The sequence below is a fragment of the Myotis davidii genome, unplaced genomic scaffold, assembly GCF_000327345.1.
Source record: "Myotis davidii unplaced genomic scaffold, ASM32734v1 scaffold32, whole genome shotgun sequence".
Taxonomy (NCBI): Eukaryota; Metazoa; Chordata; class Mammalia; order Chiroptera; family Vespertilionidae; genus Myotis; species Myotis davidii.
Genome location: NW_006286587.1, coordinates 3,231,875 through 3,240,927, shown reverse-complemented (window position 1 = coordinate 3,240,927; position 9,053 = coordinate 3,231,875).

Genomic DNA, 9,053 nt, shown 5'->3' with positions numbered 1-9,053 from the left:
TTCTATCTATCAGCTATCTACCTATCTAATCATCTATCTACGATTCTCCCAACACATTACATATACATATGGTAAAAATGAAAAAAGCAGAAGCTACAAAAGGCTTTACTATAAATGTTTCTCCTCCACCTCTAATTCGCCAAGTTCCCCAGTTCCCTTCTGCAGAGTCAAAATGACTCTTAGCCACTTTCTGTGGTTAGGCTTGATTTACTTGGGGACCATACACAGTTGCATCTTCATTTGAATGGTTGCACAGTATGACATTAATTGTATGCACTAGAATTTCCTTAGTCCCCTTTCTGATGGGCATTTATTTGGGTTGTTATCCTTTGGCCTCATTACTCCTTTATAGCAGAGCCATAGTCTCAGGCGCTGGGAATGGAATAACCTGCTTGCAGGAACTAGTGCATCCCACAAGCCATGTGCATCTTCTCTTGATTTAAAATTGAAATAGGAAATTACTTTGTTGTAATGTGTGAGAGGAAAGCGAAAACATCTTCCAGGATATTTTTTATTTCAGTTTTTCTCAGTCTAATGAGGAATCGGGAAAGCAGCAGGCTAATGCCCTGCACAAAAGAGAAACAATTCAGGAACTTCTCCAGTGATAACACAGGCTTCGGAGAATAGAGCGAGGCTTCATTTGGGGTCCTTTTCCAGGAAGACAGATGTCTGCATGCACAGCTAAAAGGAGGTGTCAGTGTCCTTTTCCTGAAAATCAATGAGGCTTAAATTATTTTGCATGTGCTGAGTGCATGGCTACATCTTCCTAAAAAGGCTGAGAATTAGTTCACCAAGACCACAGCCACAGAATATCTAAAAGAAGAATCTTAAAAAAGATATTAGTGGAATAATTGGAAAAATTTGAATAAGACCTGTAGATTACATAATAATTGTTGTATCAGTGTTAATTATCTGATCTTGAGAATTGTACTGTGATTATGTAAGAAAATGTCCTTGTTTTTAGAAAATACACTTTCTAGTATCTAGAGATAAAAGGGTGCCACATGTACAATTGATTCTAAAATGTTTTAGAAAAAATGTAATGGTAGAGTTAGGGGAAGAATACTAAGGTGAAGAAAATAATAAAGAAAGAATACTAAGGTGAGCAGGACAACATGATAACATTTGGGAAAAGTGTATGAAAAATTTTAATACTATTTTTGCATTTTTCCAAAATCTGATATAATTTTAAAACAAACAAAAAAATGTTCCTGGCACAAAAGAATCTGTTTAAAAATCTCTGAAAGCAGTGGGTTCAGAAAATGAAGGTGTTGCATTAAGGCCCTTCCTTGGGTACTGATCTGGGCGATGTTTTTCCTCTACTGTTGAAATTATATAAGGGTTCCAACCGCTCTCTTTTGTCAAATATGTTGTTATTGATTTCAGAGAGAGAAAGAAAGTGGGGGAGAGAGATAGAAAATCAATGATGAGAGTTAATCATTGATTGGCTGCCTCCTGCACACCCCCTACTGGGGATCGAGCCTGCAACCCTGGCACGTGCCCTGACTGAGAATGGAACCTTGACCTCCTGGTTCATGGGTTGATGCTCAACCACTGGGCCACACTGGCTGGGCCCAACTGCTCTTTTAAATGCATTGATTGCCAGTAGGGCTTTGAAATTGTCATCTTCCAGGGGCATCTGCAGTCCAGTTCTCTAATGGGATTTCCCTTGTTGCCTTGAAAAACACAGGGTTTAAAGTCATCTGTGGCTTCTCAGACTGAACTTGCTCTGAGTTAATTACTCATCAAGAAAAGTCTTTTCATTATTGTCAGTTGGCCCACAGCCATTTCCTATATTCAGACTTACCTTTCTTTTTTCTCATTACCTAATAACCTTTTTATTATTTTGCCTTCACATTCAGCTTTCCATGTACCAGAAGGAAAAGAGCTTTGGGGAGGAGCTTTTCTCAGGAATTTTATCAAACCAGGATGATGGAGGAAAACCAGTATTTTCCTTAGGAACCAGGGTTTAGAAAAAAAATGTATGAGATAAGGATATAGTCAGGTTAAATTTTTTTTTTTTTTTTTTTTACCATATCACCACCTAATTACCTTGGGATTTTTTTTTTTTTAAATTGAAGTGACTATCCTTTGCCACCTGCTCTGCCATATCACTTTGAAAAAAATCTAGTCCACATGTGTATGGTATGTTTCTGGACTCTTCCAGAATATTGATTCATTCCATTTCATTGGTCTATTTGTTTATCCTTGGAGCACTACCACACTTACCACACTTTCTCTATCACCATAACTTTTTAATGTCTTAATATCTGATGGAAAAGGTCTTCACATCTTGTTTTTCTTCATGAGGGTAGTGGTCATTCTTGGTCCTTTGCATTTTCATGTAAATTTTAAAATTAGTTGTCAATTTCCATGAAAAAAAACCCATTAGGATTTTGATAGGAATTACATCAAATCTATAGATTAATTTGAGAACAGGTGGCAGCTTTAATCTGTAGATCAATTCGGGAACAGATGACATCTTTACAAGATTGAGCAAACTTGGCTTTTTGATTGCTGATAATATTCTGGATATAATCTTATCTCGAGTAGCACAAATTCCATTACCACAGGAAGAGATAAAAAGCCATAGGAAAGAGAATGTCTCAGGAATGCTCTCAAAGAAGAATTGAGGAGGAAAACATATCTCCTCTAGGAGATTAACCATGATTTTGTATAAGACTCCTGAATAGATTACCCATCAGGGTCTGGCCAGGAAAATGAAACCACTACAAGGAATTTAACACAGGAAATAATGTCCAGAGATCAGAAAAGTTAAAATAGGGGAAAATGAGGAAACCCAGACAGTAGTAACCGCAGGCAACTGCTGCACCCCTGGGGAATGGAGAGGTAAAAGAAGAATGTGTCCTTACTGAAACCCAGAAATGTGGCCACCTGCTAGGAGTGTAAACCTCTGCAGCTAGGAAGGTGGGATTTGGGGGCAGCTTTGGGAGAAGGTCTATTTGGTCGGAACTGGGACCATGGAAGAGAAGCAGCCACTGCTAGAGATGTAGCCCATCCTTCCAAGAAGAGAAAGGGAGAGTATCACCCTGGCTTCTTCCTTTCTTTAGTGCCAGTGCCTCTTAGTGGCTGAATATACCTGGAAATGACTGACAGGGAAGCCTGGGAAATAGCATTTGCAAAGTCCAGTCCCGCCAGTGAAACAGAACAGAGGAAGGAAGGATCTATCAAAAAGCAAACAGAGAGATGAATGGCACATAAATCAAAACTACTTAGCAGTATAGGTACTGAATTTAGATTTTTCTCTCAGAATTACTTTTATTTGCATATGTAAATGCTCACTATGTGTCAAGCACTGTGGTAGACACATATCCTTTGGCTACAAGTCACATGGTCAATCCCAACATTAATGATGAAAGGAAACATACTCTACCTGTTCTAGCAGAGTTCGCCAGCCAGTCAGGGAGCAAAGGTGGGAGAGGTGTGGGGTAGACTCCAGGTCTACAGAGGAGGGTGAGAGAGCATAGCGTGCCAGGACAATGGCATGACCGTGCAAACTACTGCCCTCCGAACATACATCGACAGAATTATCTGTGTTTGAAGCCAATAAGACAAGTATGTATTGCTTGGGACTTCAAGGTGTTTTTCCCCCCTAATAAATAGGACCAAGTCAACAAGTAATTTCCTTAGTAGTTTGGTCCTAGAATATATTTAGTACCTGGTTTCTTATGTCAGGTCAGATTCCTAATACACTTTGATAGAATTAAGAAATCACAATAAAATCCTCATCTTAAGAGAAGATAGAAACAATTTTTTAATACATTAAACTATAGGTAATGTAACTACTTGTAGCTTTCAGGTAGATACATATTAGTGGGCAGGGGCTGGGTAACGGTGGTCAAAAGGTGGAGGACATGGGGGACATCTGTAATGCTGTCAACAATAAAAAATACATGTTAAAATATAATGAATAAATAATTTAAAGTAAATAAATACAATTTAACATTTCTCAAAAGTAGTCAAAAGATAGAGCCACAACCATTTAGGTTTGACAAAGCAGGGGCTACTCCTCTTCATTTCAGAGTTTGCAGAAAATTGGATGTGATAGATAAACAGATTCAATTATTTGTTTATATATTGGTGATAAAGCAAAGAATGGATTTTGAACTACATGGGATAACTACGGTTGGGTCTGATGAGTTGATAAGACCAGTTTTGACAAATCTATTCTAGTTAGCAACATGTCACATGATAAAGATCTAGAATGGATGAAGAGTGCCTCCCGATCTCTCATATGTTCCTCCTCCTTCTCCCCCTCCCCAGCCTCCTCCCCCACTGCAGTAAATGCTGCTGGTTTTCTGCTCATTTCCCTCAATCTTACCACTTTGGAGCACACCGGTTTGATTTACAGTGATCAAGACCAACATTTCTTTGCCCGATGGCTTTCTCTGGTCACCAGAGCTAGGCCAGAAGTGCTGAGGAAGTAAGGCGCCCAGGATATCCCTCACTCAAAGACTGCCAAGAGTTGGTGTATAAATACCCCAGATCCACCATGGCTGATGTAGCTCAGTTGGTTGGGCATTTCCTGTGCACTGAAGTAACTGATTCGATTCCAGGTCAGGGCACATGCCTGGGTTTCGGGCTCGATCTCTGGTTAGGGGCATGCAAGAGGCAGCCATTAGATGTTCCCCTCTCACATAGATGTTTCTCTCCCTCTCCCTCAAAAATCAATTCAAAAATATTTAAATATTCTGGATTCCCAGAGTCCTCTGGGATGTGTGTTCTGCCTAGGCTCTGAGAGTTTCCCAGTGGCACTGAACTTTAGTTACCCACAGTGGAAACTTTCTTGATAGCAAGCTCTTTATGGCTGCCTTTCCTTCCCCAAATCATTTCTCCACTCTCTGTTGCTATTTCTTGGAGTTATGTCCAAAATAAATTACTTGCAGTCAAATCTTTGCCTCGGGGTCTGCTTCTGGGAGAAATTGAACTATGACACATAGATTCACAAACCTATAACAGGCTGTTAAATAGAATTTTTCTTATTACGTCTGAGTTTTGGCTGAGGCCTCAGAGCTGGAGAACATGGTTTTAAGTGCCCAACTGTTCCAAACAGAAGAGCCAATCTCTACAAGACTTATTAACACGGGGCTGAACTGGCTATCTGTGTAAGGCCAATGCAAAGGGTCAAATTAGAGAAAGAATTTATTTGAAGGGAATTTGTAGGGAGCTCTGTATTGTTTCATGGCCCTGCAGCTGCAAATGAGCCTTTCCTGCCTCCCTTTCTCTGTTGTTGTTGTTAATCCTGGCCTGAGAATATTTTTCCATTGAATTTTAGGGAGTGTGGAATAGAGAGGGAAAGACAGAGAGAAACATTGATGTAAGAGAAACACATCAATTGGTTGCCTCCTGCATGAGCCCTGACCAGGATTTGGACCCGGGAAGAGCCTGCAACCCAAGGCACATGCCTTTGACTGGAATCGAACTTGGGACCCTTTTGTCCGCAGACTGACGTTCTATCCACTGAGGCAGGGCTCCTGATACTTCTTTCGAACTGCCAAGTGAGCGGCAAGAGAACAGCTCATAAAAAATGGGGTTGTCTGCAGGAAAGAGGACTGATGTCCCATTTCCTGGCTGGGTGCTTGCTGAGTTGCAGAAATTCAAAGACCCTTGTAATTCTACTAGAGGAAAGTAGGAAGGAGACCATTGGGCAACTTAATTTGTATCCCCAAGGGTTGGAGGGTTAAGTGAAGAAGGCGGAGGTGGGTGGGAGGTCAGCTGGAGCAGCCAGCAATGAGCAGAGAGGACAGCAGCTGGAGTGTCCCCACATCCAGAGTTTTCCCCTTGGGCAAGTGGGACTCCATGGAATGTTACTAGTCTCAAGTTATCCGAAAAGGTCCCTTCTTGATGGAGCAAGTGAACCCCTGGGATGTACTGACGATGGTAGCTGAGTGGCTTTGTGAGAGAGCAGACAGCATCACCCTTGTCAGGGGTTGGTGGGGTGAGGAGGTTGTCATGGAGAACTCTGAAGAACGGGCAAAGGTCTCCTGTGGAAGGGCAAGCCAGAACCTAGAGGTGTGCCTGGCAGAGGGCATATGCTATTCAGGAGAGGACTGCAGAGGACACTGGCAGTGATGACCTCTGACCCCTCCTCTGTCTTCTCTGATCCTTGACCTTGTTCCAAACTAGAAGGAGCTGAGGGTGCAGGTGGGCAGAATGGGACCCCTTCCATCTTCCCCATGACTGGTTCGAGGTCAGACAGCAGCTGGGAGCTGGAGGAGCTTTGAATTGGGTGAAAAATAAAACTGTGAACTGTTGTAATGGTCCAGAGTGAATAAAAAGCTGGCATCTCTGCTTCAGATACTGTTCAAGGATCAGGGAGATTTGCCAGAACATTCTGGAAAGCAGTTATGAGAGAAGATGAAGTTGTCTCCTGAGTGTTACCTTCCAAGTTCAGCATGTTTAACTGGCATGTGTAATACAGGATTGAAAAATGCCTGCAGCCCTGCCTGGTGTGGCTCAGTTGGTTGGAGCATCGTCCCACGCACCAAAAGGCGGTGGGTTTGATTCCCAGTCAGGGCACATACCCAGGTTGCAGGTTCAATCCTGGTCAGGGCATGTGCAGGAGGCACCTGATCAATGTTTTACTCTCTTGTCCATGTTTCTCTCTCTCTTCCTCTCCCTCCCCTCCTTCCTCTCACTAAAAATTTTAAAAAAAGAAAAATACTTACATATATGAGTGCTGCAATATGAGAGGGGATGCTCTGGGACAGAAATCATAAGGAATCCTCAAAGGGTAAAAGCAGATGGTTTCAGATTGAAGGAGAAAAATCACAGCTCCTACAATAGGACTAATTGAAAAGATTGGAGGGGCTTCGGGATTCCCCCAAGCCCAGAAGCAGGAGGGAACCTGGGGGTGACTGTTGAGTACTGTGAGTGGTACCTGGCAGAGGCACACAGGTGGTGTGGTCCTCCCCTTCTTCAGCACTTGTGCCAAGCAGTGGGTAGCAGAGATGTCAGGACCTGCATCCTGTTCTGTTGGGTTCCTTTCACTTCTTAGTAGTAACTTTTCTCCATCTCCGATGCTTTGGTACCCACAGCCTCTTTCTCCTTTTTCAGTCTTCTCTTGATGGCACTCTTCATAGATACTTTTGAAACTTGGTCTCATTCCAAAATATGTATTTTAATTTATGGGATTTCCAGCACCGAGCCAGAAATTGTGGTCATGACCTTGAAATCACAGCATGTTCAGATCAATATGGCTGATACTGGGAGTCAGAAGCAGTGCGTTGCTGGTTGTTTTGAGATCTCCCTCCTGTGTTCTGCTCGCTGAACTCCCCTGGCCTTTCTCTGTGTGTCATCCTCGGGAATAATGAAATGTCACTTGGTTCTGCCTCTGTGATTCTGAAAGAGCTGGTGGACCGTAAGCTCCCTTTTCTCTGGGAGGAGGTATTCTGCTGCTGCTGACTTTTTTTAAAAAAATATATTTTATTGATTTTTTACAGAGAGGAAGGGAGAGGGATAGAAAGTTAGAAGCATCGATGAGACAGAAACATCAATCAGCTGCCTCCTGCACACCCTGTACTAAGGATTTGCCCACAACCAAGGTACATGCCCTTGACCGGAACCGAACCTGGGACCCTTCAGTCCGCAGGCCGACGTTCTATCCACTGAGCCAAACTGGTCAGGGCTGCTGCTGACTTTTTAATTATTTAGGGGAACATGAGAGCATATCTTCCAGGCAGGCCCCTCCTCAACAAAAATGTATTCTGTAGATGTAAACTCCAGGAAAACTCTGTGTAGCTAATTTCAGTTTCACAGTATGAATATTTTATTTCCCAATAATTCACAATGGCCCTGGAGGAGCCATTATTGTTAAGTAAATATGCATAGTCTGAAACCTCCCAACACGTCATGGCCCATATTTTTGATGTGGGTAACAAAGATGTATATGCAAGTTGGTCACTTCTCATCAGTTTTATTAATGGATTGTTCTCTGTGTCTTTCTCCATCTCCCCTTGCTGCCCTTCCTTTCTTTTACATTCACTCGCAAAGCTGAGAAAAGAGAGCCAACTAATATAATATTGCTAGATAAACATATTTTATTTTTTAAAATATGTTTTTATTGATTTCAGAGAGGAAGAGAGAGGGAGAGAGAGATAGAAACACCAATTATGGGAATCATTGATCAGCTGCCTCTTGTGTGCCCCACACTGGGGACTGAGCCTACAACCTGGGCAGGTACACTGACCAGGAATCAAACTGTGACCTCCTGGTCCATAGGTCTATGCTCAACCACTGAGCCACATCGGTCGGGCAACATGGTACTGTTTAAATTGTAAATTACCAATAGATGAGGTAGTCTTAACTCCAATATTTTTGTCATTTAGCAGACAAACCTGGTATTCCTTCAGACATGAAGAGAGAGATTGGAAAACTTAGTAGATTTGGTACTTCTTCCCTTAAGTACAGTGGATGCAGAATTCATAGCTAACGTAGGAAAGGAGAAAGTACCTTTGCAGGAATATGACCCGACAGGCAAAGTGGTACCTCAGGTCCTGTAGACTAAAGCAGAAACCTCAGAATAAGAGGCAGCTTCTAACTTAGAGGCAGACGAAGTAAAGGAGCATCCAAAAACCCCCACTGAATCTATAGCCCAGAGAGAGATTAAAGAAAGCTCAGAGCAGCCGGGGGTGATGGGAGTTGCCTAAAGGGAAATGGTTTAGTCACAGAAAAGTGAGCCTGAATTACCCCTATTCCTGAATTCACCCAAGGACTCCGTGAAATGATAGACAGCATCTGCAAAAGCTGGAGCAATTTGTTTGTATAATTATTCGGCGCTTTATTGTGATCCCCTGAACACTGTTTTGACAGTGGGGATGTACAGGAGAAAGGAAACAAAGAGTGTATAAGAGGCAGGGTGGCATACACACACGTACCTATTCTCTGCTCTCTCCCTCCCTTCCACTCTCTCTAAAAAATAATGGAAAAAATATCCTCAAGTGAGGATTAACAACAAACAAACAAAACACAAAAAATGACCAAAACATTAAATAATAGGCAAAAACATTTCTCATAAAATTGTTATATAAAAT